The sequence below is a fragment of the Neopsephotus bourkii genome, unplaced genomic scaffold (genome assembly GCF_033783945.1).
Source record: "Neopsephotus bourkii isolate Nb327-2 ecotype Australia unplaced genomic scaffold, CSIRO-AGI_Nbou_v1 NB_1089, whole genome shotgun sequence".
Classification (NCBI taxonomy): domain Eukaryota; kingdom Metazoa; phylum Chordata; class Aves; order Psittaciformes; family Psittacidae; genus Neopsephotus; species Neopsephotus bourkii.
In genome coordinates, this window is record NW_026901577.1 from 38,202 (window position 1) to 56,291 (window position 18,090).

The following is an 18,090-nucleotide window of genomic DNA, read 5'->3' on the forward strand; positions in this document are numbered from 1 at the left end:
TAGAATAGCATTAATGGCTTACCTGTCTCCTGGATGCCTTTTCTGATATGCCAGAGGACTACGTTTGTGTTTTTTACTTGACTGTGATGATGAAGTGGGTCTGGTGCACTGATCAATGCAACAGACATACATACTTGAGCAAGTGCCTCTGATCCTTGTTTGTGTTTGTTTGGTTCCATTCAGGCACCATCACTCAGATTTTATGGTTTTATTAAAAACCTTGGTGTGGAATGTGCAATTCTACATGTGGTTCTTCTGGTATTCTGGGATGGAGCTATTTGGTCTCTCCTAAACAGAACGAATTATGCACACAGACTTTTGTCTCTGCTGGTTGCTGATGGCAGGAGTGTGGTAGAAGCCATGCCATCAGAATAACTGGTAGCATCTGGGGTATTAAATAAACACTGAAGAGACCTATGAGCTCAAAGTGCCATATTAGAGAAGGAATACTTGTATCTAACCAGGATAAGCAGATCACATGAGGAGCTGACAGAGAAAATCCCTGGAACTTTAAACCAAAGGTGCTGGCCTGTACAGAGCTCCCATCCCTAGCACAAATAAGTGCTTGCAAGGAAAGTGTTGAGGTCTGCTTGGATGAATCATCTCTTCAAAAAGACATGAAGGAGATCAGAGGTTAATAATGAATTGAAAAGGATCAGCAATAATTTGAAATCAAAATGAAGAGATCATGACAGTATTGATAAAAGCAGAGTGGTGTTAGATTTGGTAGTAGTAAGGCCACTATGCTTTAACTATTGAAACCAAAATAGAGAACAAAATGTGTGGGACCATTATAACATCAGAATTTTATGTGATCAGTTTAAGGATTAAGTAGTTGTAGCCCCAGTTGAAACGATTTTGTCTCAGAGCACAAGGAAGATAATGAAGCATAGCACACTGGCAAAGGCCGGAGGGGGCAGATAAGGATGAAGGTGTGAGGGTAGAGGTTACCATGTCTGAATAAGTGCAGCCTGTGCTGAAAGCAGAAAACCAAAAGGAATTCATCTTAAGACTGGAAAGACTGCTGCTCTTACCTTATTTTTACCTAAAAGAGTTAGTTTCCTTTACTCCTTTTGCCCCTAATGAACAAAATACATGGAAATCTCACTACAGAAGGGGGAATTGTTGTGCCCAGCCTGTGTCTATGATGAAATGCCTATAAATGTCAAGAGCAGGACAGTTCTAGGCAGTTTGAAAGTCTCACCCTGTAAGTAGGCAAACATGAGGTTGTTATTATTCATTTTTCTTACAGGTGAAGGTTCTTTGCTAAGTAGAAGAGATTGCTTCTACATCTATTCACTTCGTGATCTCTGGGACACACACCAGTTACTCTGCTACCAAGATTATATTTGTAGCATCAACCTCTGACTTTGTGGTCAGCCATAGTTATGTAATATGCTGGTAATACAAAATTTCATACTGTGGTAAATGCCTTTACTTATGTTTATGTTCCTTTTACTCATTCTAACTAACAATGAACTAAATAAATCCCACCACTGCATTATTGCAGAATACACTTCCCTCTCCTTGAGTCATAATTTTGGTTGTCAAAAATTTGTGATGCATTATAGTCACAGGAAATGGCAGTTCTACAAAAATTCTTCCCTGTGAGAGTGGTGAGGCCTTGGCACAGGATGCCCAGGGAGGTTGTGGCTGCCCTGTAGAATCATAGAATAGTTAGGGTTGGAAAGGACCTTAAGATCATCTCCTTCCAAACCCCCTGCCATGGGTAAGGACCCTTTCCACTAGACCAAGTTGCTCCAAGCCCTGTCCAACCTTGCCTTGAATACTTCCAGGGCTGGAGCATTCACAACCTCCTTGGGCAACACATTCCAGTGCCTCACCCCTCCCACAGTAAAGAGCCTTCTTCCTCATATCTAATCTAAACTTCCTCTGTTTAAGTCTGAACCCATTATCCCTTGTCCTGTCACTACACTCCCTAATGAATAGTACCTCCCCAGCATCCTCGTAAGACTGATTCAGATACTGGAAGGCTGCTGCTATGAGGTCTCCACGCAGCCTTCTCTTCTCCAGGCTGAACAGCCCCAACTTTCTCAGCCTGTCTTCATACAGGAGGTGCTCCAGTCCCCTGAGCATCCTTGTGGCCCTCCTCTGGACTTGTTCCAACAGTTCCATGTCCTTTTTATGTTGAGGACACCAGAACTGCATGCAGTACTCCAGGTGAATTCTCACGAAAGAAGAGTAGAGGTGCAGGATCACCTCCTTCCACCTGCTGCTCATGCTCCTTTTGATGCAGCCCAGGATACAGTTGGCTTTCTGGGCTGCAACCACACACTGAACCCGGCTCATGTTCGTGTTCTCATCGACCAGCACACCCAAGTCCATCTCCGCAGGGCTGCTCTGAATCTCTTCTCTGCCCAACCTGTAGCTGTGCCTGGGATTGCTCTGACCCAGGTGTAGGTCCTTGCACTTGGGGTGGTTGAACTCCTTGAGGTTGCATTTGTCACCTCTCAAGCATGTCGAGGTCACCCTGGATGGCATTCCTTCCTTTCAGTGTATCAACCGAACCACACATCTTGGTGTCATTAGCAAACTTGCGGAGGGCGCACTCAATCCCACTGTCCATGTCACCGACAAAGATGTTGAACAAGACTGGTCTTAACACCAACCCCTGATGGACACCACTTGTTACTGGTCTCCAGCTGGACATTGAGCCCTTGACCACAACTCTTTGCATGCGGCCATTCAGCCAGTTCTTTATCCATCAGGTGGTCCATCCATCGAATTGATGTCTCTCCAATTTAGAGACAAGGATGTCATGTGGTATAGCGTCAGACACTTTGCACAAGTCCAGGTAGATGACATCAACTGCTCTACCCCTGTTCATCAGTTCCATAGCCCCATCATAGAAGGCCACCAAATTGGTCAGGCAGGATTTCCCCTTGGTGAAGCCATGCTGGCTGTCACCAAGCACCTTGTTGTTTTTCATGTGCCTTAGCATGCCTTCCAGGAGAATCTGCTCCAAGATTTTGCCAGGCACAGAGGTGAGACTGACTGGTCTGTAGTTCCCCGGGTCATCCATTTTCCCCTTCTTGAAAATGGGGGTTATATTTCCCTTTTCCCAGTCATCGGGAACTTCACCTGACTGCCATGATTTTTCAAATATGATGGACAGTGGCTTAGCAACTTCATTCGCCAGCTCCTTCAGGACCTGCAGATGGATTTCATCAGATCCCATGGACTTTTGCATGTTCAGGTTCTTAAGATGGTCTCTACCCAATCCTTTCCTACAGTGGGCATTCTCACAGTTCCTCCATCTGCTTTCCAGGACTTGGGTGGTGTGGTTAGAGCACTTGAAAGTGAAGACTGAGGCAAAGAAGGCATTGAGAACCTCAGCCTTCTCCAAATCCAGGGTAGTCAGCTCTCCTGTTTCCTTCCAGAGAGGGCCCATGTTGTCCTTAGTCTGTCTCGTTTGATACATAGCTGTACAGAAGCCTTTGCTGTTATCTTTCACATCCCTTGCCAGACTCAGTTCTAACTGGTCCTTAGTTTTCCTGACCTGGTCCCTACCTTCCTAGACATGTCCCTGTATTCTCCAAAGGCTGCCTGTCGTTGCTTCCACCTTCTGTAAACTTTTTTTTCCTTCTAAGATTTCTCAACAGCTCCTTATCCATGGAGGTCTCCTGGCTTTTCTGTCCTGTTTGCTTCCTGTCAGAATGCAATGCTCCTGATCTTGGAGCAGGTGATCTTTGAATATTAACCAACAGCCTTGGGCCCCCTGCCCTCTAGAGCTATATCCCATGGAACCTTACTAATCATGTTCCTGAAGAGGCCAAAGTCTGCTCTCTTGAAGTCCAGGGCAGAGAGCTTGCTGCACGCTCTTCTCACTGTCCTGAGGATCTCAAATTTGACCATCTCATGATTGCTACAACCAAGGGTGCCCTGGAGCATTACCTTTCCAACCAGGCTTTACCTGTTGGTGAGCACAAGGTCAAGCATGGCACCTCTCCTTGTTGTCTCCCCTATTACTTGCAGGAGGAAGTTGTCTTCCACACAACTGAGGAACCTCCTGGATTGCTTGTGCTGGGCCGTACCATTGCTCCAACAGATGTCAGGGTGGTTGAAGTCCCCCATAAGGACAAGGGTCTGTGAGCGTGAGGCTGTTCCTATCTGTCTGTAGAGTGCTTCATCCACAGATTCCTCTTGATCAGGTGGTCTATAACAGAACCCCACAGCAATGTCCCCCATTGCTGTTCTCCCTTTAACCCTGGCCCTCAACTCTCTGTTGACTGCTCACCTGTCCCCAGGCAGAGTTCCATACTCTCCAGCCTATCACTGATATAAAAAGTAACTCCCTCTCCCTATCTGCCTGGCCTGTTTTTCCTAAAGAGCCTATAACCTTCCATTCCAACGCTCCAGTCATAGGAGCCATCCCACCATCTTTCTGTGATGCCAATGATATCATAACCTCGTTGACATGTACCCATCTCTAATTCCTCTTGTTTATTCCCCATACTATGGGCTGGCTCATTGGCTGGAGCGGCTGAAATATCTCTGCATTGCTCCAAGCATTTATTACAGGTGATGGCAACTGACTAGGAGTGTTGGGATGGATCAATGCCCCTCTGTTAGTGCTCAGGGCCAGGTTGGATGGGGTTTGGAGCAACCTGGTCTAGTAGAAGGACCCCTGCCCATGGCAGAGAGCTGGAACTGGATGAGCTTTAAGGTCCCTTCCAACCCAAACCATTCAATGGTTCTATTATACAGGCTCTCAGTTATATCTCAGAATATGAAAGCAATGCAGTGTTTGCACCAGGTTCCTGTTTGTGTGACTCCATTTTTCCAGAAAGACAAACAGACCCAGCTGCCTTTGGTGTACTTCATCAGGCAAATGAACCTCTTTGGTCGAGGTCCTCAACCAAGTACTTCGTTGCAGGCTGAGTCCTCTCCAGCTTCGTGCATCTTCCCTTCCTTCAGGCCAGTGAGCGTATAGCAACTCATCTCTTCCAACACAAAGTACACTTGCAGTGGTGTCTGACTGCTAAAGCTCCCACTAGACTGATCCCACTTTGGTGCCAGCTGGGCTTGCACCATCTGAGTGGCAGTGAGCAGGGGCTGCTCCATGTCGAATACCATCTATAACCCTGCGGGTAGTTTTCCTCTTCCTTCTTTGTATTCATGGCTTAGCAAACAGCAACTTCACTGTGCTCACCATCAAAAAGGAGTCATTAAAAGCCAAAAAGTGAATTTGTAAAGAACTGTCAGGTCTTCTAACGAGATGACATCTGTGGACTTCAGACAGCGTCAGCGATTCTATTCCTGTGGAGCTGTCCCTAGTGACTGACTTTAAACACCATCTATTTTAATTATCCACCTTACAATTGGAAAAGAAGGAGATTATTTCTCAGTGTAAAGGAGTGGGCATGGATTCATATCACGTCATATAGAATAGCAGGGGATGTAAACTGACATCCTAATTGTCTCAGTGGTAACTTATTTATGTGCCCAAAGTCAGATATTTCAAAGGGGCTGATGCCATTTCATACAAACATAAGGTCAAAGCTTAAATCTTGCTAAACCACCACCAATTTCAAAAGAAAAGCAGACTAAAGGACAATCCAAAATAGTTTCTCGTAAGAACACGCATTACATTGTTCTATTCCACTGTTGCAATAAGATCTGTGGAGACCGAAGTGCATATATTGCTCTCCTGCTGAGGTTTTTTGTATACAGCAGATTCATGGGAGTTAAAACTGAGTACATTGCTAGCGGTGAATGTCTCTGGAAATCTTTGAATGACAGTATGCAATTTTAGAGTGTCGAAAATTACAATTACACTACCAATCAGGTGCAATGCCATTAGCCATTTATAAAGATAATACTTAATTCCACTTACATTTTGATACACTTGATATTTTCAAAAATGATTTCTTAACTTTGCAATTGCAGTTTGATTTTATTGAATTAGTATTTTTCTCAAACTCTAGACCATATTTATTGGAGGAAAAAAAAAAAAGGTTCTAGGTAAATCCCACTGACTGTCCTTATGAAAACTACTTATATGAAGGATAGTGTCTGAAAAGTGAACCAGGTCAAACAGCATGCATTATCTTTTCAGAGTTCTTCTGAGTCATTATTTGAATTTAACACTAGCTCTCTTTAATGCTCACTGGTTGAATTTTTGATGACGAATATCTGATGGCTGGTGGAAACGTAGACATTTACTTTGCAAAAAAAAAAAAAAAGGCCCCCTTAACTTGTTCATAATGACAGTAGATGCACACCAGTTTTGGCATATTTAATTACAGACCTCTAATTTTAATGTTTGGCTTAGGTGAAGAAAAGAGTGGGCGAATTATTATCTTTTGTGAAAAGATCTGATTCAGGAGCTATTGGGCAGTTACAGATTTCCTCTTCTTTCACTGGGAATTACATGAAGTAGAAATGATGGGGAGGGGGGCAATAGTAAGGCAACGATTTTGGGGTTTAGTTGTGCACATAGTTAAGCTCCTCTAAATTGAAAGGTAGGTGTGTGCTTTAAATGTCTACTTTACTGGGGTTTACACCCAAGTGAAAACAACTAATTCTTATAAACCAGTTATATTGTGTTAATAAACTGTCCATTGTGTTAATACCAGCCTTCTCTCCAGTCTAAATAATTTTGGCCTTCTTAAAAATCACTGTGAGCGTTTGATGTGAAATTCAAAGGAAATGAGTCTAGGCCATTGGCTCACAATCAGTTACATTACTCCCTCACTTCTGTAGTCCCTCTCTGTTTGTAAAAACAAATGAAAAAGATTATTATCAGTAAGCTGTAAACTATGCTTGCTGGGTTAATTTTGGCATAGGATTGCTCAAGAATTTATAGTTTTACAATGAAATTTCCATCTCAGACTGCTTACAGAATGGGGAGGGAGAGGTGTGGAAGTTATCATTCAAGAGGAGTTCACCTGCATTCCTCTTGAAATGTGACCCCAGCGCTGCCTGCGTCTGGATTACAATTAGACAATATTCTTGGTCTGGACCTAACTAATGATTAAAACCTTCATTTTTTGAGAGAGAACTGAGTTATCTTTTATTTACTTTCAGTTATTAATTTCACAAGTTACAATGGAATCACTGAAATTAAACTCTGTTTTCACATTTCAAATTGTAAATGCTCTCCTAGACCAAATATGCAGGGGGCAGTGGGGTAAATGTAGCTGTTTTTTTGCTGAGCATTTAATTAAGTTTCAGTCTTCAAATAGAAATAACTACAGCAATTTAGCTCTTCCCATACAAAACTTTTATCTCCAGCCACTTAAGCCCAGCACTACTTTGGGTATTTGCTTGCTGCCCATGGTGCCCACGGTGCCCACATCCATCCTCAGGGATGCGCTTTGGCCACCACACTGAAAGCCTCTTTGTGGCTGCTTTACAGCCACCTCTTCTTCTCCTTCCCCTCAGAATGGTTGGCCCTGAGATACAGGTTTACCAAAGAGCTTAGGTCCTTGGCTGAAATTCATGCAGCACTTGCTGGAGGCAGAATTTTTAGCAGGTTCACATCCAAGTTTGTTCTGGAGGACTGGAATATTTTTTCTTCGACTTAATTTAGAAGTCCATGGATAGGGTTATCTTCATCCTTCTGATACTGTTTATAAAGAGACTTCAGGTAAAGTTTATTGTACCCCATTGGATTTGTAGGCTGTGAATCCTTGGTACAATCAGGAGCTGACATACTATGGGACCAGACCTAGAGGATTTACAAGGGGATATTCCCCTATAGTCAGTGAATATGGAGCATGTAGTTACAAAGAAAAATCAAACCAAACCCTGAAGAGAACAGCCATTCAGAAAGTCTTTTTCACCTAATTAGTTGCCCAGCTTTTTACACATACCAGAAACATCAGTGAATCTGAAGGATTTAAATTTTCTAATCAAGAAAGCATGACAGCAGTTGCTTTCTTTTGGAAATAAGAAGAGAGATGAAAGGAATCTAAAATGACTATTTAGTTGTTCACTACCCAAGAGGGCTTCTGCATGGAAAGTGACTACTGAGACACTGCTTTGGGATAGCTTTTGTGCCAGGGGGCAGAATCTAATTTGTGTCTGGTGTTAGGATGTCTCAAGTTCAGCTAGTGGGAGATTGCAGCCACGTGCTTGCTGCTTCTAATAGGGGTGCAGAAGCACACATGGGCCATATTCATGTCTCAGCGTAGGAGGCTATGTTTGATGTCCCCCCACCAAATACTTGTCTGTGTCCTCTATATTAGCTGGTATAGGTAGCCAGTGGTGTCAGAATTAATGGGCTCTAGTAATCAGATATTTACATTGTTCAAGTACCTTTAACAAGTGGCTTTGGTGCCTGTTTTCTAAGAGTTGTTTGAAAATCACAGCCTAAATCACAGAGGTGATACCTTCACTGACTACTTCCAAGATGATAGAAATGAACACTTTTAACCTGTGGGTGTTTTGGTTTTTTGTTGTTTGTTGTGTTTTTTTTTCTTTGCAATTATTCTTTTTTAAGCATACAAATAAATGGATAATGTTAATAACTTGCACACAAGATTTTCTTTCTTACATATGAAGAGTGATGATATTGCCCAGTAGCAGCTCATGCTAATGGAAAAAGCTCAAAAGAGTTTTCCATCACTGTTGTTTAACCTGGGAAACTTGTATGACAGAGCAAGTTTCAGCACCTGCTTGAAGCCTCATTCTTTAGGGTTATCCTTGGTGATGAGAAAAGGGTGCTTGACTGAAATGCCTGTCACCTTTAACCTGGAAATCAGCTCCATGAGCACAGGAAAGGAGATAACCTACCAGTTACAAAGTGCATCAGGATCATGTCTGTTCCTAGCACATGGAAAGGGGCTGTTGGTTACTCCAGTTTCAGGGTGCCATGAAAAGGAGCAAAGGAAAACAACTTCCTCAACATTTTATATATTATCTGAGGGACTTTCTTCCTGTGACCTTCACTTTCACTCAGGGTGTCTCAGTTACATTTTCTCTGTGGTCATGGTTTTAGTGTGCCAAATTGTCACTTGTTCTCTTCATGGGTCTCTGAGTTTTGGGAGTTTTCATTTTGCATGTTGGGAAAAGCAATACCATGCCTCTGCCTAGAATGCAAGACTGAAGAAAGCTTGCATGGCTGACCCTCTGTCCTGGGTTCAGCAGTAGCAGCCGTTTTTCTCCTTAGTAGCTGGTGCAGTGCTGTGTTTTGGACTTCCAGGCTGGGAACAACGCTGATAACACCGATGTTTTTAGTTGTTGCTCAGTAATGTTTAGTCTGACCAAGGACTGTTCAACCTCATGGTCTGCCAGTGAAGAGGGGCACAAGAAGCTGTGAGGGAGCAGAGACAGGACATCTGACCCAAACTATCCAAGGGGTATTCCATACCACAGCACGTCATGCCCAGTGTAGAAACTGGGGGGCAGTTACCCGGAAGGCTCAGATCACTGCTCAGGTCAGGCTGGGTATCGTTTGGTGAGTGGTGAGGTGTTGTATTCTCTTCCCTTGTTATTTCCCTTATCATTATTATTATTGGTGGCAGCAGCAGTGGTTTGTGTTACACCTTAGTTACTGGACTGTTTTTATCCCAACCCATCGGAGTTACATTCTTTTGCTTCTCCCCTCCATCCGTCTGGGAGCAGGGGGAGGAAGGAGAGGAGGGGGGAGTGAGCGAACAGCTGTGTGGTTCTGAGTTGCCTGCTGGGCTTAAACCATGACAGCCTCCCTCATGGCTGTGTTTCTACTCTATGTGTGTTGTGGATGCCTCCCTCCCTGCCTTCATTCCTGTGGGAGGGGAACTTGTCCCCTCATCTAGGACCTGAATTCCGGAAGAAATTCAAGTACCCAACCTCATGAAGTTCAACAAGGCCAAGTGCAATGTCCTGCCCCTGGATCAGGGCAATCCCCAGCACAAACTCAGACTGGGCAGACTGGATAAAGAAGCCCTGAGGATAAGGACTTGGGGGTGTTGGGTGATGAGAAGTTCCTTATGACCCAGCTTCAGTGTGCGCTTGAGCCCAGAACCTCACCATGTGCTGGGCTGCATCCCCAGAGCATGAGGACCAGGTCAAGGGAGGGGGTTCTCGCTCTGGGGAGACCCCCCTGCAGTCCTGCACCTGGCACAGGGGCAGCAACACAAGAGGGACATGGAGCTGCTGGAGTGAGTCCAGAGGAGGCCATGGAGATGCTGCGAGGGCTGGAGCAGCTCTGCTCTGGAGACAGGCTGAGAGAGCTGGGCTGGTTCAGCCTGGAGAATAGAAGGCTCCTTAAGGGGAGACCTTAGAGCAGCTCCAGTGCCAAAAGGGGCTACAAGAAAGGTGGAGAGGAACTCTGGACAAGGGCCTGTAGGGACAGGACAAGGGGGAATGGCTTTAACCTGACAGAGGGGAGACTGAGATGAGCTCTTAGGCAGAAGTTCTTCCCTGTGAGGGTGCTGAGGCCCTGGCACAGGTTGCCCAGAGAAGCTGTGGCTGCCCCATCCCTGGCAGTGCTCAAGGCCAGGCTTGACAGGTCTTTGAGCAATCTGCTGTAGTGGAAGGTGTACCTGCCTGTGGCAGGTGGTTGGAACTGGATGAGCTTTAAAGTCCCTTCCAACCCAAAACGTTTGAGGACTCTATGAATCAGGCATTTGATCTTCATTACTATTGCAGACTGAGAGATGATGTGTCTAAAATGTACGTGGTATGCAGCCGGTGATGAAGCTGCATCATACAGTCCTAATGGCGTCTTCTGCAGTAGCAAAGCAGAAAAGAGACAACGAAAACCTTAAGTGTAGTAGTAATGGAGCTTAGTTGCCAGGTATAAATGAGAAACAGACTAATGAGTGTGGCCTGCAAGGAAGGGTAGAACAATGCTTGTACTGTAGGGGGAAACATGAGAAAGGCAAGTAAGTTGCCAGCTGCACGAGTTTATTGCAAGAAAAAAACCCAACAAAACCAAACCAAAACCAAACCACCAAAAAACCCCCCCCAAACCTACAACCCCCCAAGCACCCCCCAATCCCCTCCTCCCCCAAAAGACCCCAAAGCCAAACAAAACCCAAATCATCTTGCAAACAGTGACAGAAACATTCTGAAAGTATTTGCCAAGTGGAGAGTAACAGTGAGATCTCCTTGGATGATATTGCTTTCACTGCTTCCCACATGGGCTTCACCTGTGAGTTGCAAGGAAGAAACAAGATTGTTTGTCCAGTTAAAACTTTGCATTGCATTGAAGCATGGGCTCAAGCGTTCAACTTCACACCTGGCAGTGGCATGACTGCTGGCTTTGTGGGGCTTAAAGATCACTGCAGAATTGTGTTGGATAAGTCCTCCACATTGCAGGAGAGCATTCTGTATTCATCGTGTTACATGCTTTATTTGGATCTGTGGCTAAAGACAGTGCATGCCATATAGCTGCTTAAAGAAAGCAAGCCTCACTAACTAGATTTCAAAACCTATTCCTAAAAGAAACCATTGCCTCTTCCTTTAGCAAAGAGTTAGGTTTAGGGAAAGAGTTAAGATTTGTCATTTGCAGATGGACTCCCTGCACTTACTGCAATTTGTAGTCTTGCTGATATTAGCTGCTTATGACACAGGTAGAAGACAGAATGCAGAGATACAGGATGAGAGAGGAGTATCAAAGCAATTTCAAATGATGGCCAGATGAATAGGTAGGTAATGTGAAGATTAAGAGCAAACTATGCAGTTCCTATGTTCTGAAGGATAAAACCACCTCTCATATAATTTTCATATGGCCCCTTTCACTAGCTCTTACTACATCATCTTCTGATGTGAGCGGCCAAAAAGGAATAAAAGGGACAGGTTTATTTAGTTCATTCATAATCTTAGAATATCTTGCTATTTGGAAATATTTTATTCCCTTATAAACCTTCATTAAATTTACCTGATAACTGTATCTCCTTAACTGCAGGTTTTCTTATTACACTGGCACAGCACTACATGTGCCCATACCTCCTTTCTTTCTCTCCCTCCTCTGTTTTTTTGCTTGGAGCTGTATCATGCAGTCCTCACATCAGTCCTCATCAGCTGCATTTCTTTAGGCATCTTTATTTGTTCAAATGTAGCTGCCAGAGGTGTGCAGTGGCCGAGCTGTTACTGTGATGTGCTCTCAAAGGACACTGCTCTTAGCTGCTCTAGTCACTCTGATTTCATCTTCTGTCCTGTCAAGTTGTTTTCACCCGTGATGGCCCTTGTCCATCAAATGTACTCTTACTATAAATACCCTCAGGCAGGAAACCCATTAGCAGATGGACTCCATGACCTTCTTCAGAAAGCACTGAATTTACAGCTGTGTGTAGGTTACAGAGTGAGGGAAGGTTTATTTATTCTGCTTTAAGGTCTTGTTTTCTTCTGCAGGGGCAGGTTTCTTCATGCCTGGAGGGAGGAGTCATTTCTCTAGGTTGCATTCTCCACCTGCTAATCACCTTTTAATAGTGCCTGCTAACGAGAGGAAAACTGTCTCAGAGACAGAGCTCTGAGAGAAAACGCTTCTTCAGGTGTCATGTTTGAAGTGTTACTGAAACGTGGTTCTAGGGTTGGAGTGAGATCTGACACTGAGGAGGTGGAGAGCCTTCCTTTGTCCAGGTGAAAGAGAAAAAAGCCCTTAAAGGGGGTTCCTTTCCATCACAGCTGATGGAAAGGATGGTGCCACATCTGAGAAATGCAAGGCAGATGTAGGGCTGGTTGTCAGCCTGCAGCAAGGGCACAATGCAAATAAATGCACAGACCTTGACATCACCCTGCCAAACCGGTGTGTGCGAGCACATGGCAAACAGCAGAGGAGTCTGTACAGGCATAATGTCCTGGGTTTAGCAGCAGCAGTCATTTTTTCTCCTTCTTGGTAGCTGGTGCAGTGCTGTGTTTTGACTTTCAGCTGGGAACAGAGCTGAAAAACAATGATGTTTTGGTTTGGCCAAGGACTTTGTGGGCCTCATGCTCTGCCAGGGAGGAGGGGAGCCGGGAGGAAGCAGAGACAGGACACCTGACCCAAACTGACCAAAGAGGTATTCCATACCACAGCACGTCATGCCCAGGATGTAACTGGGAGTTACCCGGAAGGGCTAGGTGGACTGCAGGGTTTGGAGGAGGTATCGGTCGGTGCTTGATCGGACTGGGGGGCAAGTTATCGGTCGGCTGGTGATGGGGTGTTGTATTCTCTTCCCTTGTTATTTCATTTATCATTACTATTATTGGTGTTAGCATTAGTGATTTGTGTTATACCTTAGTTACTAAAACTGTTCTTATCTCAACCCGTGGGAGTTGCATTCTTTCTGATTCTCCTCTCCGTCCCTCCAGGAGTAAGGGGAGGGCAAGAAAGGGGGGGAGTGGGTAACAAGCTGTCTGGCATTGGTTAAACCACGACAGTTCTTTTTGGCGCCCAACGTGGGGCACGAAGGGGTTGAGATAACGACAGATCTGACCGTCACAATGCTGATTTATTGGATCTCAGAGTTGTTCCTCTTGATCTCAGAGCTTCAGAATGTTGTAACTTACTTAGAGCCGGTATTTGCTGTGTTAGTGTTTATCAAGTGTGGGGCTTGGGCTAAGGTTCCTGTCTCACTGTACTTTATGGCAATGACTTGTAATACGGGCGGGCTCCAGCAGCAGGGCGGGACGGACGTGGCCGTGGACTGGTACCTGGCCGTCCGGCTGCTCCTCACCGTCCTGGCCCTCGCCCTCGCCTCCGTCTGCGTGAGGCTCTGGGAAGCCGAGGGGGGGCGGCCCCGGGAGCCGGCGGCTGCTGAAGCGGCCCGGGAGAGCGGCCCCGGGGACCAAGCAGGAGCGGGTCCGGAGGCCGGCAGGGAGCGGCTGCCGGTGGAGGAGGTCGGGGCGGTCGAGGAGCGGGAGGAGGCGGCGGAGGAGCCGAGCCCCGCGGAGGAGCGCAGCCCCGCGACGGCCGAGAGCATTCCCCGGAAGCCGCCCGCCGAGCCCCAGGAGGATGCAGGAGACCCCGCAGCATTTCCCAGCAAGGCAGAGGAGGAAGAGCTGGACTCAGGAAAAGAGAAGCTGGTGGTGGGAGAGCCGGCAAGCACAGCAGCTACACCAGCCCCAGTGACAAGTACAGCAGCATCGCTTGAGAGTTCTGAAGGTTTTGGATGGCTTTTGGGTATCCTTGGGACCTGCCTGCTGATTGTGATGGGGATCAGCATGCTGGCACACACACAGAGTGTGTTTTACACACGACCATTTTGTCTGATCTCAAAAGTTAAGCAGAGTCAGGTTTGGGTCTTGTCTGGGGTTAGTCGACGATATGGGAGGACCAAGAGGTTTTCTCCAAGGCTGGACAGCCATGAGTGGCAGGGCGTGTGGGACAGTATGGCAAGTATCTAGTCCACTGGGCCCCTCCAGTGCTTTGGAAACATTGGAGATGGAAGGACAGTGAATTATTTTGAGCCTGGTGGGCCCATGACCCTTAAGGCCAACAGAGCAGAGATGCAACATCGAGATGGACTCATGATCGAGGGGTGGACCTAACAATGGACACTACTGCCCAGGTTATTCATGTGTGTGAACACTGCACACAGCCTCTCCTGCTCTGAAAGACTGTTACAAGAGATGGAGCCTGGCATCATGGACCAGATGGACTCAGCAGCTTTATAGGGACTGGTCCATGCACTACGATGAGAGTGCACTTAGATAAGAGTGATGGTATATTGAAAATGTGGGATCTGAGCATGACGTGAATGGTATGGAATAAGGGGTGGATAATGTCCTGGGTTTAGCAGCAGCAGTCATTTTTCTCTTTCTTGGTAGCTGGTGCAGTGCTGTGTTTTGACTTTCAGCTGGGAACAGAGCTGAAAAACAATGATGTTTTGGTTTGGCCAAGGACTTTGTGGGCCTCATGCTCTGCCAGGGAGGAGGGGAGCCGGGAGGAAGCAGAGACAGGACACCTGACCCAAACTGACCAAAGAGGTATTCCATACCACAGCACGTCATGCCCAGGATGTAACTGGGAGTTAGCCGGAAGGGCTGGGACTGCAGGGTTTGGAGGAGGTATCGGTCGGTGCTTGATCGGACTGGGGGGGCAAGTTATCGGTCGGCTGGTGATGGGGTGTTGTATTCTCTTCCCTTGTTATTTCATTTATCATTACTATTATTGGTGTTAGCATTAGTGATTTGTGTTATACCTTAGTTACTAAACTGTTCTTATCTCAACCCGTGGGAGTTGCATTCTTTCCGATTCTCCTCTCCGTCCCTCCAGGAGTAAGGGGAGGGCAAGAAAGGGGGGGAGTGGGTAACAAGCTGTCTGGCATTGGTTAAACCACGACACATCCTTACCTAGGTTCAGCTTGCTAGTGGATATGGCAGGGACACCGTCTTCAGCCACTTCTGACTCCTCATTGCCAGCTGTCTGTGCTTTCACCACTGAAGGTCTGGTGGCCAGGTTGCTTGTTTGCCTTCTGCTTAACTTAGTCCAGTTTGAAAACAAGTAGGTAGCAAGGAGCCGTTTTTTAAAGTGGTTAAGCCAACACTGCTGGCGTGAAGTGGGGGGAGGCTGATGTGAGCACCTCTTCTGGCACATTTTTGGGGGGCAATCCCTAATGAAATGGTTGCGCTGATCTGCTGGGAATAGAATGCTGCTGCAGGAGTTGTGAGCACGTCCTTCTTGCCCAGCAAGAAGCACTCAGAGCAGTGCAGATATGTGAGTAGAAAAACCAGTAAGAAAGGCCAAAGAAAGCCAAAGCCACATTTGCAATGCATCCATAAGGAAAAGGGTAAGAAACAGTCTTTGGGAAGAGTACTAGCTGGAAAAAGTTTTGGAGGTTTGAATGGAAAAGACTTGTCTCCTGCTGGTGGAACACAATGGGGGAAGGGAAATAGGGCTTTGTACATTCTCTGCAGAAAAATAGGAGTACATCAGAGAAATATCTGAGTTCTTCATCAATTACTTCTAATGGAAACAGTATGTCTGTCCCCATATTTTGGCTTAGTGCTCAAATCAAAATGGGTGACAATGCTACAGGATCATCCCACAGAGCTAACTTCCCCCCATTGCTGCAGAGATGCTAACTGTGTGTTTTGTGCTGGCGAGGTTTTCTTATCCACAGAAAATTAAAAAATGTGTTTCTAACTCTTTCCCCCATTGCTGTCCCTTTCTGGGAATCAGACAAGTTGGCTTCTCTGAGTGAGGGACCACTGGATGCTGTGCTTTCCTTTCCACCATCACAGCTCTCTGGCTCTCTGCTTGTCCATACAATACTAGATGTAGATTCCCTCTGTGTGTGCAGGGATTCCTGTGCTGTGCCATGCACAAACATGTCTGTTGCATAAACAAGCATGTGAGCAGTGGCAGCTCCCTCATAGTGCAGGCAGAAGTGAGCAAAGGGTTCCTAACAGTGGACTGCACAGCACCAGTATGAATTGTCATAATATGAAGGCTCCAGGAGACCTTAGAGCAGCTTCCAATGCCTAAAGGGACTACGAGAAACATGGAGAGGCTTTTTTAACCTGTAGGGACAGGACAAGGGGGAATGGCTTTAACCTGACAGAGGGGAGACTGAGATGAGATCTTAGGCAGAAGTTCTTCCCTGTGAGGGTGCTGAGGCCCTGGCACAGGTTGCCCAGAGAAGCTGAGGCTGCCCCATCCCTGGCGGTGTTCAAGGCCAGGTTGGACGGGGCTTGGAGCAACCTGGTCTAGTGGAAAATGTCCCTGCCTGTGGCAGGGAGTTGGAACTGGATGAGCTTTAAGATCCCTACAAAACCAAATCATTCCAAGGTGCTATGGTTCTATGATAACACTTGTCTATCACTGCACGCTTTCAAATAATGCCTTTACTCAAATCTAGAATGTATATTCAGGACAGCATGACAACCCAGACTGGTTTCTCTAAAATCTACTGGAATTAGAGAATATGATGACTGGTATTTTTATTATAATTCCTTCCTCTCCTTTCCCATGATATTGTGTAAATTGCTGAAATATTGACACAGCATGTAATCTTTAAAAATAAAAGAGAAAAAAGAAAACTTACAATTTAAATCGGAGGGGAGAACACTGTGATGGACAGTTTTTTCTGTTGCCTGGTAATAGATTTCTGAGTTGGAAAATATTTGCAATAGCTTGTTGACAAGACACACGTGTTTATTAGGAGTGAAAATGATTCCTAGTAACGATTTTGCTCTCTGCAGAAACAACAAAAAGCCCTCAAACCGTCAGCAGTTCACCAGCAGAGGGCATCAGCAGCCTGTGTTTGGAGGAGGGTTTGCGGGCAGAGCTCGATAGGACAATGCTCTTTTATCTACTGGATGGAAACCCTTAAAGCATCCTTGTAGCCCTGACAAGTCAGTGTGATGAAGCATTTTATGTTGCTGTATAAAAAAAAAAATAATTAAAAAAATCAAACAGCAAACAATGGGCTGGCACCAAAATACAGCGGGTAATATCTAGTGGTGGTGATAAACAAGGCGGGTCACTTTGCTGCGACTGCCTCTCCAGCTGAAGCCGAGGGGTTCCCTCTGGATTAAACAAAGCCATGTGCTATTTACAGTGTGGTTTGAGTTTGTGCTTGCAGAGGTTTGCAGTGCCCCTATGGAACAATAGCTCACTGAACAGGACAAATGTAGAACAGCTTACAAACAATGAACAAACAGTGAGAGGGAGCTGGGTTGTTTTAATTCTCATCCAAAATCCAAGGCAATTGGTTTCTTAACAGAAAATAAAAAGCGTATGAAGCTGCTGGTACATTGTCACCAGGCAAGCAACCATTCAGCATCATGGAAATTGAATTCAGATTTTTGGGAAGCTTCTTGTACTAGTGGACAAGGCAACACTGGATGGTGACAATCTTCTCTCATACCGTGGCCTTTGCTGTTTCCTTTAAAGGATTTTGTCAGAAATGGAGGCCCCTACAATGGCTGCAGCAGGAGACATTTAGAAGTCTGCCCTGTGTATCTAGCTCTGGGCAGGGAATTGTGAGAGAAACAGAAACAAAGAGGACTCATTCATTCCTATGCTGTGAATGCTTTCTCGTGCATTTCATATCCTCTAAATTAGGATAACACCTGACAATTTCAGAATCCCATTTTCCCCAGGGTGAATCACAGCCTGAGAGAAGGTTTTATCATCACTATAGAGATGAAGAACCTTAGCTTGCATGTGAAAGGCAACAAAATTCCTCTCGAAAGTGGTGACCATAGGCC